Source organism: Nilaparvata lugens, chromosome 3, assembly GCF_014356525.2.
Source record: "Nilaparvata lugens isolate BPH chromosome 3, ASM1435652v1, whole genome shotgun sequence".
Classification (NCBI taxonomy): Eukaryota; Metazoa; Arthropoda; class Insecta; order Hemiptera; family Delphacidae; genus Nilaparvata; species Nilaparvata lugens.
Genome location: NC_052506.1, coordinates 83,072,032 through 83,094,438, shown reverse-complemented (window position 1 = coordinate 83,094,438; position 22,407 = coordinate 83,072,032). Strand labels below are relative to the sequence as shown.

General features: G+C 34.7%; 1 protein-coding gene and 1 non-coding gene across 6 annotated transcripts in view; one reads left to right on the top strand and one right to left on the bottom strand.

The window, feature by feature from the left end:
• The window catches only part of LOC111047900 (leucine-rich repeat and calponin homology domain-containing protein), a 155,718-nt gene that overhangs the window by 62,927 nt on the left and 70,384 nt on the right, over window positions 1–22,407 (top strand). The window lies entirely within an intron of this gene.
• Window positions 20,441–20,513, bottom strand: Trnak-cuu. Its single transcript has one exon. It is a non-coding gene; the product is annotated as a tRNA-Lys (tRNA).

Here is a 22,407-nt window from a genome sequence, read left to right as displayed (position 1 = left end):
GATGGTGTCAGGAGTGGGGTGGTTGGTAAGCTTGTGCAGGAGGGGTGTTGGGGAAGTTTGTGAAGGGGGGGGGGATTTGGCTCACAGGAGACCGAATGATCCGTTTTTCAACTTGCCATAAAACAGGCTTCAGATTTTGTCAGAATCGACGACTGTACCGAAATCATTAATTTTCATCCGTCTGACGATCCATCTCATCATAACGATGATTTCGATTCAGTAAAAATGGATTTTAGATTTCGCCCATCTGTGACAGTGTTGTGTTTTTAATTATTCATATCTGTGATTTATTATTGTTTCAATTTCATCGATTTTTCTCGTTCTCAGTTATAACCACTTTATCCTGTACTATTTATTAAACGAGCAATTTCTGTTTATATGTTTGTATTTCACCGGATCTCGAAAACGGCTCTAACGATTCTCACGAAATTCAGAACATAGTAGGTTTATAATACTGTATAAAGATTCGATTGCACTACTTCTCAACCCTGAAAAAACTCTCTGAAGGACATTAGAAGGATAATATTCATCCTTGGAAGAACAGATTTCGTCGTCTGTCAATAACAGAAGATGCGTGTGCCTGTGTGGGAGATCAGCTGTGTAATCATTCAAACAGCTTACCGTATCTCGCGAGAAATATTATCTAGAAATTTTAATAGACTCTATCAAAATAATCTGATTTGTTGACATGACATGTTTTATCACCCTAAATTAGAGTATATCATAATATTCTAAGTTAATCATTATTTTACAGTTTTAAGTGATTAGTGAGTGTTATTTTGTTATTCAATTTGGTTTGTAAACAATCTAAATTAGTACTTTTCTGTTTTTAAATATTTGACTGAAAATTGGACCTGAATTCAAGTGTATGAAACATAACCTACTTTTTGGACCATTATTTTATAGTGTATAAATCAAAATTCGGGCTAGAAAGAGTTTTGGGCTGTGCCTGTTTGTCCTTCCCCAATCATTGTTATCAATAAATAAATAACGAGCGAAGCTCGGTGCCCCGATATTTTAATTAATCACAAACTGATTGGATTTTGTCATAGAGAAAAGATACGGTAGCATAAGTAGATTTCCCACGGTATAGGTCGTTTATGTTGCAAACTTCAAGCTGATTTCTTGTTAACTCAATCCGATTACTGTATATTTTTTACTGTTTTGTTGGGGTGAGAGTGTAAGAACGGCACAGTATGAGAGACTACCAGCATCACATAGCTCCATGAAAAAGAACTACTACCGGCTTGAGTTAAAAGTGAAATTTGGAACATAAACGCTCTATACCATGGGATATCTTCTTATTCTATCTTCTCTCCATAATTTTGTATAACTTCTCTTTCCCAGTTTTTTTTTTTCATCTAATTTCTGGGTTTCTTGAATCCAGTAGACGTTCGAGTTATTAGAGGAATTACCTCATAAATTGAATTACCCAGGATTAATCATTACAAATTATAAGTTCTAGACATTGAAGTAGACTACTTCATTCTCATAAAATTCAATCTATGATTTACTCAATTTACTTATCTCAATCCTTCTTGTTTTTCACAGGTGAGTTACTTGCTGAAAACCTTCTTTACGTGGACAAAATATTGATACCATTGGTAAGTATCAGTACCGAAAAGATTAGATTGTTCAAAAATACTTACGGTAACAATAAAAAACAAAGATATTGTCAAATTTCACGAAAAATTTATTAAAAACTTTAAAACAGAACCATGGTTTCACGTAGTTAACCTACGCATCATCAGCTGTACTGAGGAATGAGGATACAGAAACATTATTAACCTAATCTTAGTAGTCTAGAGCTCCTAAATAATTGGGTGGCAATAACTAAAGTAATGAAAGTAATTAATATTATACATGATATCAAAATATATACACCTTTGTAATTATTTTCTAGGTAAAATTAAATTTTATTTTAGTAAAAGGGATATATATTTTTTTTTTATGACCACTCTATACAGCTTACGGTAACAGTTGTAATTCATCGATTTCACAGTATTTTACTCAATGAATTCCGAGGAGTCGTGAAATTTATGTAAAAAAGAAGAAAGTGTGAATATAATGATTTTACCCAGGATCATTTATTGAAAAATGTTGATTTTAATTTTTGTTGAAATAAATCACATTCAAGCCGATTTGGAATACTTGTTGCCAGTTAAATTTTAATCGTGATTAATTCTACGAGAACCAATCAGAGAAACCGTCTTTAAAAAAATCTTCTATGATTGGTTCTCGTGGAATTAATCACTGTTAAAATCTAACTGGCTTTTGTGTAACCGGGCCTTAGTTATTTAATTTTTAAATTGAAGAATTCAACATCTTGATTCAAGGATTTCAAATCTACAACTTCTTACTGGAATCGAGTTGTAATATTTGATACTGATTCATAAATGTGGAAAGGATAAATATTTGATTTGGCCAAGCCGTCCTGTCTCTCCGGTTTACTGACGGATTAAACTTCTCTCACCTAAATCCCATTGTGTCGTGTCGATGGAATAGCTGCTCTCTTATTGGCTAATTTGTGATTGGTTAAAATCTCTATTAGGTACTCAACTCCCATTGGCTGTTGTCATGACGATTTAAACGCTACTCGCTCATTGGTTTGCGTGTGAATGGTTATATTTTATTTATTTTTCATGACTCATGATTGAAGAAATTATTAATCTTTGAATTATTGACATTGAATAGCTCTTGAACCATCTTGGATTGATTCCAATAATATTGAAGTGTATGGTTTTGTTGTACTGTAGCCTTTATAGTAGTTACTATAGTGAGGTCCACGTTATAATGACAGTATTTGATCAACTTTGGTTTTGCTATCCTTGTCCATCATTCAACAAAGCCGGTGGTACTATCCTTTTCTAGGTCTACAACGATGCCAATTATGTTTTTGACAGTGTAGAAATATAATAATTTAATGCAGAGAATCGGCATCGCTATTCTTCTATCTTTATCCACTGCCATTATAACGTGGACCTCACTATAGACCAAATCAATCTAGTTTAATCATCCGTGGAACTATAGTGAGGTTTTATAATGACAGTGGAGAAAGATAGGAGAACAGTGTAGCCGATTCTCGGCCTTAACACTGTCTTCTATAGATGATAGTTGTGATACCATTATATCTGATGTAATATCATTCTGTTCATTCTTGTTGAAAATAATAATAAATTATATCCTATTCCCAAGAAAATGTATTCAATAATCGAATAATAAATTTTCATAATTGAGATTAAATACTTTTTTAATCTAATTATATTTCTTCATTGTTGAAAGCGATCTGGCAACGCTGCGGATCCATAGAAGGAGAGCACTATCTGCTTTGTCGAATGATAGATGAGGATAACAACACCAATGCTAATCAAGGAAAACTAGTCTGAGCCTGTACTATTTCTCTCCAAAAATGTTGATTATACTGTCCATAAGAGTAAATCCTGTCTGTATGTCGTGTCGGCGAGATATCGGTGTGAAAACGGCTAATGGCTGTTGGGGATGGTGTATCACTAACATCAAAAGCTAATCTTCTTCAAGACATACTGGCAACAGGACAGCCCAAGTTCAAAGCAGAGAAAGTTCGAGTGACAATACTATGTTATTTTAGTTATTAATTGCATGCGCTGTTGCACGCAATCAATAATTCATTTATTTATTCACAATGGAGACAACAGGTTTCCCCAAATATGTCTCCTTAAGAATAAAAATTGTACCGATATAAATGAAAAAAGAAAAATAATTATTAAAATAATACGAACTTATGCAATAATAAATAATACAAACAACAAAAATACCTCCTAATTCAAAAATGAAAAGTACAAAGATCTCAAATACTTATGAAAAAAGTAAAAATAAAACAAATTGAGAATTCAAAATTCCAAAACTTATGAAAATTAAAGAATATAATAGCAAATAATGAACAAAAATTTTATCAATAGATTAAATTAACATTTATAACTGAACGACGTCCCAAACCACATCCACACTGATACATCAACTATTCATTTGATCAGATCATGCTTACACAAAATTTAATTATCGCTTTCCAGAATTTAGCGCGAGAATACCAGAAGACATCTATAGGCGCCCAGACAAGCTGTTATTAAGTTCTTTGCATCATATTAGTGCATAAAAATTGCATTCAATGAGGCATGCAATTTATAGTCTACACAGCTGCTGAATTTTACCAAGTTACATTGAGATATTGAATTGCATGCGTCATGGCGTGCGATTTATAATCAACTCGACAGCTGATTTATCTATATACTGTATATAAAAGCGAAATGGCACTCACTCACTCACTGACTGACTGACTGACTCACTCACTCGCAGAACTAAAAATCTACCAGACCAAAAACGTTCAAATTTGGTAGGTATGTTCAGTTGGCACTTTAGAGGCGCACTAAGAAATCTTTTGGCAATATTTCAACTCAAAGGGTGGTTTTTAAGGGTTTCAAGTTCGTCTTTTAGCATGTACTATATTCTTCTTATTCTCTTAATTATAATTTTAAAATGTCCATACCATATGTTAATATAAAACTATAATCTAGAGAGAGTACCTCTTCGAAACAGTTGTTAACTGGTAACTAAATTAATAATTTTGTCAGGTTGGCATTAAGTTGAGTTGACTTTGTTAGGTTGGCACCAAGTTGAAGATTGAAATGCATTTTATCGCGGAAAGATTGATTGGGCACTGCTACTTCAATCAGAGCTATTCCTGGGAAATATTATATTGCTAGCCGTCAGGCTCGCTTCGCTCGCCATATCCGTTTAGCTCGACGTTTAGTCTGGACCCCCGACTGGATCGTCCTAACATAATTATGATAAAAAATGCTCTAATGAAAAATGCAGGCGAGCGAAGCGAGCCTGACGGCTAGTGATGAATAATTCTATAGTCTGATTTTTACTCTAATATTGTCGTATGAAGGAGGCTCCTTTTTCCTTTTATATTATCCTTGAAATGCAAAATTTCCAAAAACCTTGTATATACGTCGACGCGCAATTTAAAAAGGAACATACCTGTCAAATTTCATGAAAATCTATTACCGCGTTTCGCCGTAAATGCGCAATATATAAACATTTAAACATTAAGAGAAATGCCAAACCGTCGACTTGAATCTTAGACCTCACTTCGCTCGGTCAATAATGGTAGTATTTGATTAGCATCGATGTTGCTATACTTGCCAATCATTCGACAAAGCAGATAGCACACTATCAATAGCATTCAATTCGGTGAAAGCTATCAATAATCTGCCCGACAATGAAGACTACAGGAATATCGGCACATCGGAACTTTTGTGAGGAAACCACTCGTTTTCCACTGCGTGGGCGGCTGTCTGTAATTGGCGAGTAAAAGTTCACAGGTCAAACTATTGGGGCGCATCCATCAATGCCGACTGATTACCATTTCCGCGCCTCGACCCACTGTCCACTCGTGACACTCTCAATATAGTCTGTTATGATAGCCGTCACTCGTTTTTGTAACAGTTCTATAGTGAGGTCCACGTTATTATGAATTTATTCAATTTATTTATCCATATAGTGACATATAAATGCATAATTTAGAAAACATAATTTCGAACAATATGTGAGCTCACTTACCCCACTCCAAATTTGATGTATTACTACTACACCTGCTCTAGAACATGGATTTCCGATAGTTGAGTAGGTTAATTTCCGAAAAAAAGCAATTTATTGCATGTGATTGGTATTGACGTGTGATTGGTTAGGCTAGGCACAAACCAGTTAGTCAAGACAAGACATGGTCAGACACGTTCAGTCACAATACTTCACATAGTTGCTTATGAAGACATGTCTAATTGCAATGACAAATCAGTGTGAGTTGCGTCATAAGCAACTATGTGAAGTATTGTGACTAAACGTGACTAGTCTTGTATTGACTAACCGGTGTGTGCCTAACCTTAGATTGTATCTTTGGCGGTTGTCATGAATTGTTTCAATTTGTGCTCTCTTATTGGTTCAGCTTGTGATTCAACTCCTAATGACTTAAACAATTCCTTCCTATCCCCAATATAGTGAATTACAATATATTTACAGTTTACAAGCTATTTTTTTTCATCATTATCATAGCACCTAGTTAGAGACTAATAAGCTATTCCATTTTTACTTGAATTGATAAGAATAATGAGTTATATAATTACAAAATTATAAAATACAAAAATTGGTATGCCTATGATTCAATGTTGTGAATGAACAATGTGTCAGAGCTAAGTTTATTTTGCTTGAAAAACAATTTTGCATATCCTGATAATTATATATACACCTGAACGACTCGTTATGTTTTCACTCTCAGCCTCTCCGTTGCAATTATTTATGTGTTGTGGTGGAGGGGGGGTGTTTGGAAAGGTGACTCAACCAGTATCCAAGACACGCAATGTCTTGCTATGAATTTCCCTTCCTCGAATTTTTTTCGGTCTTAATCGAGTTGTTTTGTACTGAATATTCAAATTGTATACTTATTTAGTCGCCTTTTATTAATATTTATTTATTCATAGACAATAGATACAATCCAGGTTAAAACAACATGCATTCGCCCAAAACTGCTTTTAACCTTAATATTTAAAATTAACAGTCCAGAGGTTATGTAGAGTCATAGCCACCTCTATTAAAGGTGGCTATGGTAGAGTTCATAAATTGATTTACACACAATTAATCAGTGTTGTCTGACCTTATTGTCCGATTATCCCCTCTCCCCGAGTTTAACTGACCCTTTCCAAGTTGAATAATGTTTTTAGGAATTAGTGGTTGGTGGGGGCAGTGCAGTTTTGTGGGATTGTAGAATTGTGGGTTGCAGCTGAATGGTTCGAGATTGGTTATCTTGTGTGGTTGGCGCATTGCAACAGAATGGCAGAGGTTGGTGATTATTTGGGGGGGGGAAATGTTGGCGAGATTTTCCATCTTCCCAGGGTGGTTAGCGAGGGGAGAAAAGCAAAAATCATGGCGATAGCGTGCACTGCGCTGCGCATTATGACCACCGCTTCAACAAACCCATCGATGGCTCACCGATTATCTGTTCAAATGCACTTTACTTGAATGCACCCTTTCAAACCTGGCCACTACTGTTGGAGTGTGGTTGGTTGGTTACCGAAAGGACTGAAAAAGATTTACTCCGACTCAGGCTGGCCACTAACGATAGGACATGCATGATGAACATGTGTGTGTGCACACATGTCGTCGTAAATTGTTGTGTCATCACAGCGAAAAGCTTTGAACAAAATCTTTTGACGTTAGGTTTTTGTATCTCCGATATTTTTTCTTAGCTGCTCTATTTGAGGGTGAGAAAAATATTTGTAGGTTAAGTTTTTGTATCTCCGATTTTCTGTTGTTTATTTTTTCTTTGCTGCTCTATTTGAGGTTAAATTATTTTTCTATCACTATAATTTGCAATTTTCAAATGATTTATTTTTTGTTATTGGTTGTTCATTTCAAGTTAAAAGCCTCACGCTGATGACAAAATATGTATGATGAACTTGTATTGAATGAAAAAGACTAAGAAATTGTCAAAAAACCACCGATTTATTGATACTTAGAAAGACCGGTTTCGGTTATTACACCATTGTCAATCTCTGATAAACTAAAACTAGATGCAAGAGCAGCAGAATTTATACTAGTAGGCGAGTACTGCTATTGGTCAAGGTATTGCTATTTTTTCTTCGCTGCTCTATTTGAGGGAGAACTATTCTTGTATTATTATAATTTGTAATTTTCCATTTCAATTTGTGATTTTATATGTGTAATGAGACCATTCCGAAGAATTCAGCTCGACAGTTCCTCTTTATTGAATGTTGGCAGTCGACGTTGATTTACTCTATAGTGAGGTCCTCGTTATAATTATAGTGGAGAAACATAGGAGAACAACGATGCCGATCCTCTGTCTTGTCAATGCCTTCTATTATATAGACAGTAGCTGATACAGGTTTATTGATGTAATATTGATGTTCATTCTCGTTTAAAATAATAAATTATATTTTATTAAACAAGAAATTATATTTTTCAATAATTTCATAATGAATTTTTACAATTAAGATAATATATATTTTGTTAATTAATTATTAATTCTACGTTGTTAAAAGACGATCTGGCAACAGAGCAAAGCGAGAAAGAAATGGCGCTATCCGCTTTGTTGAATGATAGACAAGGATAGCAATACCATTGCTAATCAAACACTGCCATTATAACGTGGACCTCACTATAGTACTAAGTCGGCAGTCACGTGTGTGTGTGTGTGTGTGTGTTTGAGTGTATGTGCGTCTGTGTACAAGATATCTCATCTCCCAATCAACGGAATGATTTGAAATTTGGAACTTAAGGTCCTTACACGAACAATTACGATCAAATGCAATTCAAGATGGCGGCTAAAATGACAAAAAACACGGTTTTTCGCGATTTTCTCTAAAACGGCTCCAACGATTTTGATCAAATTTATACTCAAAATAGTCATTGATAAGCTCTATCAACTGCCACGAGTCCTATATCTGTAAAAATTTCAGGAGCTCCGCCCCATCAATGCAAAGTTTGATTTCAGATTCTCAATTATCAGGCTTCAGATACAATATTTAAACTAAAAATTTTGAGTCGATAAGATTGAGCATAAAAATCTCTACAATTAATGTTCAGTAACATTTTCACCTAAAATTGAAAATAAGCTTCAAATTCGAGAAAATGTGATTATCCAATTACAAACTGTTGATTCTATTAAATCATTCACTATGAAGAGATATCAGACCTCATGTGTCACCAGCGATATTCTCCTGTCACCAGCTGGCTTAGATCTTTGAATAGTATAGATTTGAGATGCGCGTGGACACTAGCGTCAGGTGATTAATTTTCATAACGGCAAGGAAAGTTGTGTGAGTGCGCCACACCAGATTTTTATGCTAGGCAGTCGGCAGGGACCATCAAGATTGATACATCATCACTCTTCGACATTATCGAGGAAGGGTGTATTGATTTCAATATTTCGATACATTAAGGGAGATTGTTGTAAACAAAAATAATACAGTATTGTTGAATGCACAACATTACCATACACTGAGAATAATTGTCACAGCATTTTGTCTGTATTCTCGTTGTTCAAGATGTCACATTTGAACTCTGCATCATCACAATAAATAATATATTATTCTAATGTCATATCTTAATTACATACGAGTTCATATCTGAGTTTTATTGGGCATAAAATTCTTCATTAGTCCAGGGCAAGTGACAAGAAATTGATAAACTACTGCACTGCAACCCATAAAAATATCTATAGAGAAGTCCACGTTATAATGGCAGTGTTTGATTAGCAATGGTATTGCTATCCTTGTCTATCATTCAACAAAGCGGATAGTGCTATCTACACATTTATTCATTTCATTCATTTATTGTATAAAATACTTTAATGATAATACAATTATGACATTGGAGGAAAAACTAGGCTGAGCCTCTACTATTTCTCTCCAAAAATTTTGATAAAATGTTATTGTTGTCCAAAAGTTAGGTTATGTAATACACACTGCTTCGTCACTTGATTTTCGGTCCAGGAATAATGATTTGAAAATTTTGAAGGTTGATGTTATACTCTAAATGAATCGCAGAATGTATCACTATAAATGTATCTCTTTCTCGCTTTGCTCTGTTGCCAGATCGTCTTTTAACAATGTAGAACTAATCGTTAATTAACAAAATATTCCATCTTAATTTTGAAAATTCATTATGAAATTGTTGAGAAAATTAATATAATTTCTTGCTTAATAAAATCTATTAAAATCTAATCTAATAAAATCTAATAAAATCTAAGGGTTAACCTTTAGATAACCCTTAGATAAAATCTAATCTAATAAAATCTAATAAAATCTATCTAAGGGTTAAACGAGTGAACAGTTAATATTACATCAATAAACCTGTATCAGCTACCGTCTATTGAAGCATTGAAAAGACAGAGGATCGGCAACGTTGTTCTCCTATCTTTCTCCACTGCCATTATAACGTGGACCTCATTATAGTTGAGTTGACATATAGGTTATGATGAGATGTTGGTTTCAGTAGTTTGGTCTACTATACGTGCAGCACGCTATCTTAGCATGGCCGCCTATTCACTCATCGTTCATCTTAATGATGGGCCACTCCGGGTCACGGCAGCTTTCAACTTATGAGCCACTCTAGCTTTATATATCTACTCATTTCCTGTCCTCTCATGATGGGTGCTTCTGGCATGAAGCATTTGGTTCAAGTAACACAGTAGCTTATAATTTTCAAATGTTGTACGGTGTACGGTTTAGTTAGCTTGAAATTCGCTACTCAATCTTCAATACAGTAATTTTCTTGAGAGCTTATTTAAAACTGAGTATAAGCACAGAATACAGCATTATTTTATTCTGTGGTATAAGATTCACAGGGAGGAGTCTGACATTGAAAATCTAGTTGAATTCCAGATCTAGAATCTGAAATTACAACAAAACTCTCTGAAGCTGCGTCTACATTGGTCCCTTGCTCTCCAAGCTGCGTTTCCTTTAATTCAAGTTCTTTCAACGTTTGAGTTGAATAAGCGATTTTGAAAATTTGAAGTCAAGATTACTTATATTCAAGTCTTCATAACCTTAAAATTATTTAATTAGAAATTAGAAAATCTAATTATCTCAAGTTTTCTTCTTACTTTCCTTGAATCATACTTTTCTATTCAGTTGTTTTTGTATATTCTACATTGACTGACAACTGGTTTCAACGTCTCATTTTCCCATTCGTAGGCTGGATTGTGCCTTCAAGATTCAAGTTGAGAATATGTTCAACATCTACTTGAATCATCAAAACTTAGAAGGGTCTAAATTTGAATAGCGGATTCAAGTTTCTGCTCTTGTTAACTTGACATTAAGTTTGCAAAATACATTCATTTCACACAAACGTCGAGAAAACTTGAATTCAAGGAAACTCCACTAATGTAAGCTCCATCACATGGTACGAACAGAACGGTCAGGTCGATGCTAATTGACCGAGCGAAGTGTGGTCTAAGATTCAAGTCGACGGTCTGACATTTCTCTCAATGTTTAAATGGTTTATTGACCGAGCGAAGAGAGATCTACGATTCAAGTCGACGGTTTGGCATTTCTCTTAATGCTTAAATGTTTGAATGTTTATATGTTGCGCATTTACTGCGAAACGCGGTAATAGATTTTCATGAAATTTTATAGGTATGTTCCTTTTTTAATTGCGTGTCGACGTATATACAAGGTTTTTGGAAATTTTGCATTTCAAGGATAATATAAAAGAAAAAAGGAGCCTCCTTCATACGCCAATATTAGAGTAAAAATCAGACCATAGAATTATTCATCATAAATCAGCTGGCAAGTGATCACACAGATGTGTGGAGAAGCAAATCTATTGCTGTATTTCCATAAGGTCTATAGTATCAATCAGGTACTTGTGGATGAGAATACTGCGTGAGGTCTACTGTTCACAGAACTACTAGTAGCTTTCAGTTTAAAACATTGTAAAGCATGGAAGTGAACAGATGGTTGCGGTTCAGCACGATGACATTCAAATTTGTCTATCTTCGTCAGCTGACTATTAGTGGCAACGATCGAAACTGATAGGTACACCGCGACCCACTCATTCTGTTGACATCTTTACAAATTAAGGCACCGATTTGATTTAATAAATGCAGTTCAGTGTCTTAGCATTGAAGACTTGCTACTATAGAATAGAGAATATATTTTTCAGATAATTTATTATTATTAAGACGGCCTACATAACGAGTGCTACTCATTCAGGGTCAGAAGAACACAACAGAGCCATTATATTCTCAACAACCTTAGCATCTTCATAGACAGCTGCTTCCTTTCCATCCAATAACACTATTCGTGTATCTCTATGATAATTATGATTTATCAAATTCTGTTTTATGTACTAAATTTTCTGGTATTTTTTTTTTTTTATTTATTTCCACAAGCAGGTAACCCGTGCTCCACAAGGGTCTAATTAGAAACTTGACAATCTAATTACTTGACCAACTGAAATTTAGAAGAATTTGAAATAAGCCTATAAGCCTTGTTAAATTAAGAATTTATATGCTAAATGTTGAGTTAATCAGTCCAGGTAGTTCAGACGTGATGAGGCATCATTCGTGAATTTCCTATCCCGTACGTGTATAAGCAAATTCTTTTCTTTATAGATAACTAAACTAAGTTAATTAACATGATGAATGAAAAAGACTAAGAATTTGTCAAAAACCAAAGATTTATTTATTTGTTTTGGTTTTTGTTTTTTTTGTTTTTTTTTTTTCTTTGACCGGTTTCGGTTATTACACCATTGTCAGTCAATCCCTGATAAACTAAACCTAAATACAAGAGCAGCAGAATTTATACTAGTAGGCGAGTACTGCTATTGGTCAAGGGCATGAACGCCTGCCATTGGCCCAGCTAGCTAGACAGTCTCCTCCCACTCAACGGTGTGACAAAATGGCGGCTTAAGCAACGGAATCGCCATGATAACAAAATTTACTTTCAGTACAAAATAAGAACCAAGAAAACAAGTGTGAAAGATTGTAGTATTTTAGGAACTTACAAATAAAACTCTTCTTGCTGCTGTCATTATCTATTTATTTCGTTGTTTACTTCTACACATTACAACAGCAAGTAACAAGGAACCGAGCATAGAGTACTTAACCGTGTTTCAGGTTAGCCAACCAAAACAAATACATAACAATTCTCCTCCCTTATTTGAGGTGTACCATATTCACTAGATTCTACAGGCGTCAGAATATTTTCATTAACAAGTCTATTTATTTCAAGTTCAACCTTATCCTTAATTGCATATGGTATTGGCCTTGGTTTACAAAATATTGGTCGTGCATCATCTTTGAGATGTAACTCAAATTTACGTTTAGTATACTTTCCTAATTTGTCGGAAAAAACTACTGGGTAATCCTTTATTACCTTTTCTAGCTCCAATTCATTATCATTTACTTGATTCAAACCTTGAATTGTTGGTTTACAATGACTATTCAATTGACCTAAGTCTATCTTAAGAGCTTGCAACCAAGAACGTCCTAATATTGGTGAAACATTTCTTTCCTCTTTATTAGATTTCATAACATACAATTGCAAACTTTTTTCTTTACAATTCTTGTTGATTGCACAATTTACATGAACTACTCCTACCGGTTTAATAGGATCACCTACATAGCTATGAAAAACTTCATCAGTTGGTTTCAATTTTACAGTCAAGTCCGGGAATTGTTTTACAAAATCAGAATAACATATTGCACTAATGCCAGAACCAGTATCCACTTCAAAATTGATAGGTTTACTTTCGATAATTAATTTCATTTCAATAGGCTTTACATAATTAATTGACTTCTCAATTCGTACATTATTCATAGAAGCAATATCAAGACAGTTGAATTCTTCAGTTAAAGTTTTAGATTGAGATACAATAGAATCAGATTCAACATAATTATTGTTTTGCTTACCTGAAGTTTTTCTTACCTTGCATACATTTTTTAAATGACCTTGCTTACCGCATACATGGCATTTATAGTTTCGAAAATGGCAATTTTTACTCAAATGATTTGCTTTTCCACAACAGTAGCATTTTTTCCATTGCCCTGGATCTCCTTTAGTTGTGGAAAATTGCGGATTCGCCGTAAGGTTAGGTCTACTAGGTTTACTTGATTTGTTGAAGTTGAAGGTCTGAAACTTTTGTTGTAATTAATTTTACTACTAGTAAAATTACTAGTTGCATTCAATTCAGCTACACCACGAAGAGTTGTTTCAAGAGAAATAGACAGTTCAATGCATTTTTTATAAGTAAGATCAGGTTCACTTAATAAACGTTTTTTAATACCAGTATTTCTGATGCCCCATACGATTTGATCACGCAAAGCTGACTCTAAGTTATTTCCAAACCCACAGTTCATGGACAGTTTTTTCAAATTAGCTATATACTGTACAATAGTTTCGTCGTCTTTTTGAAGGCGTTCTTTAAATTTGTAACGTTCAGTGATTTCACTTGGTCTGGGTTGAAGGTGATTAGACATGAGTTCAACCAGTTCAGCATAACTTTTTGACGAAGGCAAAGCAGGTGTGCACAAGTCCTTGAACAGGCCATAACCCTCCGTGCCAATTGAGGTCAATAGAATAGGGACTTTTTTAGCCTCAGTAATATCATTTGCAGAAAAATACAAGGAAAGTCGTTCGTGCCAATTTGACCAGTTCTCTTTTAAATCAAATTCATAAACCCTCCCTATCGTCCCTGTGACGACTATTCTATCTGTACTACCACCAGCTTCAGCAGGATTTACCATCGTTTTATAATTTGTTCACTATACTTACGTACACTATACTTACAATGTCACTTATAATATCCCTTTGATAATTTTTACGTTCACTTTTTCCCATTATCCGTTATCCTCGTCGCCATTGTAGTATTTTAGGAACTTACAAATAAAACTCTTCTTGCTGCTGTCATTATCTATTTATTTCGTTGTTTACTTCTACACATTACAACAGCAAGTAACAAGGAACCGAGCATAGAGTACTTAACCGTGTTTCAGGTTAGCCAACCAAAACAAATACATAACAAAGATAATAAAACAAATATGTAAATGTTGACTAATGACTATTGACTAATGTATGCTTACAATTTTATGATAAAACTAAATTCGGAGTGTTGTATTGGTTGAAATGAATCTGGTCATTTAAACTATACTTAGAATTTTCCTTAATTACTCTTGTTAAATCTGTGGTTTTTGACAATTTCTTAGTTTTTTTTCATTCAATATGAATAATTACCACAATATCAACTTCTCAACTACACAATAATTAACATGAATTATAAAATTCAACGTTTGCTATTTGCTAATATATTTTATAAGTACTAAATTTAGTTTTCATTCTTTACCATCAACTTCATTCAACTTCTCTTTTGGTTTTCCAGCTTTTCTAAAAAGTAGATGGAATATTGTTAAATATCCACTCGATTCTCCTTTCATTCCACGAACAAAATTTCTCCAGGCTTTGAAAAACGTAAATTACTAGTGTCCTTGTTGATGACCTCAGTAATCTTTGTTTGGGGGTTCTACAATAAATACTTTGAACAGAATTAATGATTGAATTAGCATAACAAAATACTTTCAGTAGTCTGCTTCTCATGAATATGTATAAGTCAGTCAATGTTAGAAGTGGAAGCAGTTTGACAATGAAAGAATTTGACAGAAAGTAACAGAATATTGTAATTGGAAATTTGAAGCAAACAATATACGCTTAGCCTCAACTCCGCCCATAACACTAACTTGAGTATAAATAAAAATATAAATCTGAGTACCCTTTTTAAAAATATTTTAAATGACAAATACTTATAAAAAGGGTACTCAGATTTAAATTTTTATTTATATTCAAAAGTAGTCCTAGAGAAAAACGACACTGACTTGTGATACTTTGAAGTGCGATAAAGGAAGGAAATTGTCCATCCATCTATCTATCTTAGTGGTCAAGGCTTGTTTTAAGAATTTTCAAGAGAATTCTGTAGTACAAATATGTAGGCTATATTGTATGTGTAGGATGCATCTATTATAGAATTTCTCCAGCATTGAAGGACATGTTCAGTAAGCATGAAGTACAATTGAGGAGATTAAATTAAATTTCTTATTCTTTTTTCTGTGATCTGAGTTACTAGTAGTTCTGTGAACAGTTGACCTCACGCACTTTTCTCATCCACAAGTATCTGGTGTCACCTGTTCACCGGCTTCTCCAGACATCTGTGTAATGCATGCACTGAATAATCCTTGTCAATAAAACTTGTCAGCTGATTGATTAAGAACTAGTAGTTCTGTGAACAGTAGACCTCACGCAGTTTTCTCATACACAAGTACCTGATCGAAACTATATACCTTATGGAAATACAGTAATAGACTGGCTTCTCCAAACATCTGTGTAATCACTTGTCAGCTGATTTATGATGAATAATTCTATAGTCTGATTTTTACGTTAATATTGGCGTATGAAGGAGGCTTCTTTCTCCTTTTATATTATCCTTGAAATGCAAAATTTCCAAAAACCTGGTATATACGTCGACGCGCAATTTAAAAAGGAACATACTTGTCAAATTTCATGAATATCTACTACCGCGTTTCGCCGTAAATGCGCAACATATAAACATTTAAACATTAAGAGAAATGCCAAACCGTCGACTTGAATCTTAGACCCCACTTCGCTCGGTCATTGAATAATTCTATTGTCTGATAAATCATATCTCCATACTAGATTATAATAATTATATATAGTGATATCGGAGTATGGAGAAAATTCTTTTTCCTTTCATATTTCATCCTTAAAATGAAAAATTTCAAAACATCGATGCCATGAAGAATTTATCCACTAAATCTCATGGATTTATTTCTTACCGAATCTGAAATGTTCTGTCCCAAAAATTTGTACTTTGGGCGCTCATATCTCAAAAATTAATTATCGAAAAAAAATGTTTTCTTGAGAAAACTTTTTCAATTTCAATAGCTTGCTGGTATACAATTCGAAAAACTATGAAAAATATAACCAGTAGAAAGTTTATTTTTAGCCTTTGCACAGCCTTAATAGAACAATATTATGGTATAGGCTGTTGTAGGCCAATCGAGCATAGAGCTGAAGCATAAAACATAAAATAGAGCATGAATTCTAGAGCATAAAACACATGGAATCAACGTTAGCAAGCCGACATATCAGCCGACATTATTATGTCTCCAAAAGTGTATGAATCCAATTTTAGTTTTCATTGCTTTCGAGCTTTTAAACTTGCTCTATTACAAAGTAAAAGGTTCTAACGAGATTTTAATCTGGCTTTATCACAAATTAAATTAAATATCCTCATTCTTTTTGGCTTTATCCAGATTTTATTGAAGATTAAATTGAATGAAATTAAAGATTTATTATTAATGATTGAATGCTTGTTCAGAACAAGAACAATTTGTGAGTTTAACTGGTTATCTTCAACGAAGACCCAGGTATTATTACCGTACTTATTACGTTTAATGCTTACCACATACATGCGAGATGAAAAACAAGCAATAGGCTTGTCCCGGCCGCGATATTATTGTTTATTTTTTTGAATAAAGAAGAAGAATTTGATATGATGATGATGATGATGATGATGATAATTAGGCGTATGGTGAGCGTGCATCAAGTCTTAAATCAGCGAGCATATTATTGAATTCATTTTTCATCGGCGCGCAAATAAAACGGCTGGCTTTGAATTGAAGAAGGGTCGATCCCCACGGGATGTGAAAACGTTGTCTGCCCCCCACCCTCCTGATTTACCCCCCTATATAGCACTTTCCCCCTGATATACCCCCCTATATTAGGAAGCAGCACTTCCCCCAACCATTCTATGCCATTCCACCATTCGTGTCATCCATCAGCAGACAACTCAAGTCTATTCCCCCATTTTCGTTGGAGCCCTTCTATTCTATTCTTGTCCTGGAACTGGTGGAATGGGGAAACAATCGGCAACTCCTGTTCCTGATTTGGAAATGCCATCAAGGCACGTCATTCTAGGACAGCTGATCGTTCGCAAATTGCTTCCTGTTATGATTTCATCATCTCTGCATGCAAAGTTCTTGAATCTCTTCATATCATCAAATAGATGTTTTCAACTGAAGAACTCTAGTTAAACACACATCGATTATTGCTCGAACAATTGTCGCCATTAGTTGCTATAAACTCTACTAGTAGTTCTGTGAACAGTAGACTTCACGCAGTATTCTCATCCACAAGTACCTGATTGAAACTCTAGACATAGAGAAACAATAGCATAAGTAGATATCCCATGGCATAGGGCGTTTATGTCGCAACTTTTACTGTTATCTCAAGCCGATAGCCCACGTAGTTCTTTCCCGTGAAGCTTTATGACGGTGGTAGTCTCTCATATTGTGCCGTTCATACACTCTTACCCGGTCAAAACAGTAAAAATCAACAATAATCTACAGTAATCGGCTTGGGATAACAGTAAAAGTTGCGACATAAACGCCCTATACCATGGGATATCCACTTACGCTATTGTTTCTCTATGCTATAGACCTTATGGAAATACAGCAATAGACTGGCTTCTCCACACATCTGTGTAATCACTTGTCAGCTGATTTATGATGAATAATTCTATAGCCTAGTCTGACTTTTACTCTAATATTGGCTTATGGAGGAGGCTCCTTTTTCTTTTTATATTATCCTTAAAATGCAAAATTTCCAAAAACCTTGTATATACGTCGACGCGCAATTAAAAAAGGAACATACCTGTCAAATCTCATGAAAATCTATTACCGCGTTTCGCCGTAAATGCGCAACATATAAACATTTAAACATTAAGAGAAATGCCAAACCGTCGACTTAAATCTTAGACCTCACTTCGTTTGGTCAATAAATTCTATTAGATTGAACATGACTCATGATGTGTAGAGTCAGTTACACCATTACCTCCGTAAACAAAGCCGTAGGGAATTCGTGTGACGTCAGCACAGGTAGTGCTACACCAATAAAAATTCATTGATTTCAGCTGATCCATATCAGCTAGTGTATTTATTTGTGTAGGAGCCCTCACAGGGCCGTAAGTTCCGTTCAATCTAATAGAATTTATAAAGACGGTAAAAATCCTACGTCCAAAAATCGTTGTTTGTGTAAACTGGTTTATCACTGCGATTTTATTGATAATTCACGGTACTTGACGATAAATATCGTTTGTAAGTATTGAGATGTGACCTGGTTTCCATAATTTTAGTTATTCTAGTGGTTTGAATAAGCTCTTTTTCTTTCTATTGACATGTTTGCTGTACCTAGTTGTTCGAACTCACTGCCGGCGCACACGATTTCTTTGCCGGTAGTGCCATTTTGTAAGTTAGAATATTTATTTTATCAATCTGTATTATTTTATGGCAAATAAATGAATTTGAATTTGAAATACATAATTTTTTGTATCCATCAAGAACTGCTGCTGATATCTGTTCACTGGAATTACTAAATTTACCGACGAGCAGTGATTCTTTAAAATAATTCATTTGAAAGTTACAATGAGAGTTGTGAAAATATCTCGTAACTGATAATATCGGGTATCGAGCTTCGCTCTGGAGTACAAAAGCATGAAAAATTTATTACGAAAGAAGAAATTATAATAACATTCATACAGAAATTTTCCATCTAATAACAGTAAATTGAGATTATTCCCAGAGGAATGCAAAAATTTCCCTCACAAAGGCCCAGTTGCACAAAAGCCGGTTAAATTTTAATCCTGATTAACTTCACGTAAACCAAATCAGAGAAGACCATTTCAAAAAGATGGATCTACTGAAATTAATCAGGATTGAAAATAACCCGGCTTTTTTGCAACCGGCACTAAGTACCTGATTGAATTATTACAAAAGTTCAACAGCTGAGTCATAATTTTGACACAGTCCCACACACATGAACTCGCTCACTCACTTTTATCACCAACAGACGACGAAATAATTGTTTTCAGATGTTTTTCCAAGGATGTATAATAATTATCCTTTTAATGTCCTTCAGCAAGTTTTCTCAGTGATGAGACTTTAGTCCAATCGAATCTTTATACTAGTAGTTCTGTGAACGGTATACCTCACGCAGTATTCTCATCCACACGTACTTGCTGTATTTCCATAAGGTCTATAGTTTCAATCAGGTACTTGTGGATGAGAATACTGCGTGAGGTCTACTGTTCACAGAACTACTTGTATTATAGTCCACTAGACAGCTGACTTATGATGAATAATTCTATAGTCTGATTTTTTTTTACTCTAATATTGGTGTATGAAGGAGGCTCCTTCTTCCTTTCATATTATCCTTAAAATGCAAAATTTCCAAAAACCTTGTATAATATACGTCGACGCGCAATTAAAAAAGGAACATACCTGTCAAATTTCATGATAATCTACTACCGCGTTTCGCCGTAAATTTGCAATATATAAACATTTAAACATTAAGAGAAATGCCAAACCGTCGACTTCGCTCGGTCAAATATAAACCTACTATGTTCTGAATTCCGTGAGAATCGTTAGAGCCGTTTTCGAGATCCGGTGAAATACAAACATCTAAACATATAAACAGAAGTTGCTTGTTTAATTTAATAGTATAGGATACTATAAGAGAAAAACAATGTAACTTTTAGCCCACTCTAAAGTTTTCTCTATGCTAGAAATGTAATCAAGTTTTCATAAAAAATACTGATAATAATATCTTAATAAATTATTCAAATCATGTATTAACTTAATTTGTCAGTAATTATTATACCACTAGATTAGAAAAAGAGTAAAATCATTACAAAAAAAGTAGTCTGAGTTGATTGTATTTATATTAAAAAGTAGTCCAATTATAGCAAGTGACACAGTTTGATAAGAAAAGTTGAAATAAATTCATGAAAAAAAAACTAAATTTCGTCAAAAAATCATCGCCCAACGTGGGGCTCGAACCCACGACCCTGAGATTAAGAGTCTCATGCTCTACCGACTGAGCTAGCCGGGCTGTTGTCATCCCCCTTCAAAATTCACACACTGGTTTCTCACACTCTTCATTTCCGTTCCTCAGTAGGTTACTAATGAAATAGGAAAGCTCTTTCAACAGTAGATGGTAGCGTGGATTGTGGTGGTGAAAGGATGATTATGCCAATATCCCAACAGAGGTCCACGTTTTAATGGAAGTGGAGAAAGATAGGGGAATAGTGGTGCCGATTCTCTGCCTTGCCACTGCCTTCTATAGAGGATAGCTGATACCCTTATCTATATAAAAGCGAAATGGCACTCACTCACTGACTGACTGACTCACTCGCAGAACTAAAAATCTACCAGACCAAATACGTTCAAATTTTGTAGGTATGTTCAGTTGGCCCTTTAGAGGCGCACTAAGAAATCTTTTGGCAATATTTTAACTGTAAGGGTTGTTTTTAAGCGTTTAAAGTTCGTCTTTTAGCATGTATATTCTTCTTCTCCCAATCTCTTACGTATAATTTAAATTTCCATAACATATGTTACTATAGAACTATAATCTAGATAGATTACCTCTTCGAAACAGTTGTTAACTGGCAACTAAATTAATAATTTTGTCAGGTTGGCATTAAGTTGAGTTGACTTTGTTAGGTTGGCACCAATTTGAAGATTTAAATGTATTCATCACGGAAAAATTGATTGGGCACTGCTACTTCAATCCTGGGAATATTATATTACTAGCCGTCAGGCTCGCTTCGCTCGCCATATCCGTTTAGCCAGACGTTTAGTCTGGACCCCCAACTGGATTGTCCTAACATATGATAAAAATGCTCAAATGAAAAATGCAGGCGAACGAAGCGAGCCTGCTGATCTTATTCTTGGACGATCCAGTCGGGGGTCCAGGGGGCGGAGCCCCCTGGCTAGACGGATATGGCGAGCGAAGCGAGCCTGACGGCTAGTATCTGATATAATCTCAACTACTGTTCATTCTTGTTCGAAATAATCAATCATATTTTATTCGCCAAGAAATTATATTTTTCAATGATTTAATAATAAATTCTCATAATTGAGATTATATATTATTTTGTCAATTAATTTCATCTCTACATTGTTGAAACACGATCTGGCAACGATGTAGAGCTAGAAAAGGATAATGCTATCTGTTTCGTCGAATGATAGACAAGGATAGCAACACCAAATAGCTAATCAAATACTGCCAAAGAACCAGGTTACCTAAAACCTTTTTTCCTCTGCTGTTAGTGTAATTTTTGCACCCCAATTATGAAACTTGTATAACATGATGATTTTTAATTACTCAAAAGCTCTTATAAACGTGGACCTCACTATAATCTGAGTCATACTCATCTAAGGCCGATAAACATACTCTACTATGGCAGCTCAATGTCGGATGAAACATCTGGGCTGGAGTGACATAGAAATTTTGTGGAAAAATTTTACAACATTACTATTGTTCATATCTAACCTTAACAAGTCTACTTAAAAATCTGAAACATCTCTGCTGATACTCATACAGAAACGCAAATATAAATTGGTGAAAATAAACTTTCATCCTTGCCTTCCAGCTGAACTAGTGAATCGAATTAAATTTTTGCTAGTTCAGACGTTCTTGGAATATATAATAACCCTTTTATTGCATTCTTTTTTTTGAACTTCTCACGAAATACTGAATTGGCAGTCCACGCCTCCAAAGCCAAGCAGCTGTCTGATTGGTCAATGGGTTGGTGAGTCGCCATTTTACTTCCACAGCTCAACTGCCAATAGGAAGCAAGCATTTTCTTATGCAAGTGGTTGTCCAATGAGACTGCTCGTTGAATTTGGGGCGTGGCTAACATTATCTTGACCACTCCCATATTTCAGTGTCCCTGGAGTTAATTCTGCCTTTCTCAGCTAGAATTATTTTTCTCTAAAATTCT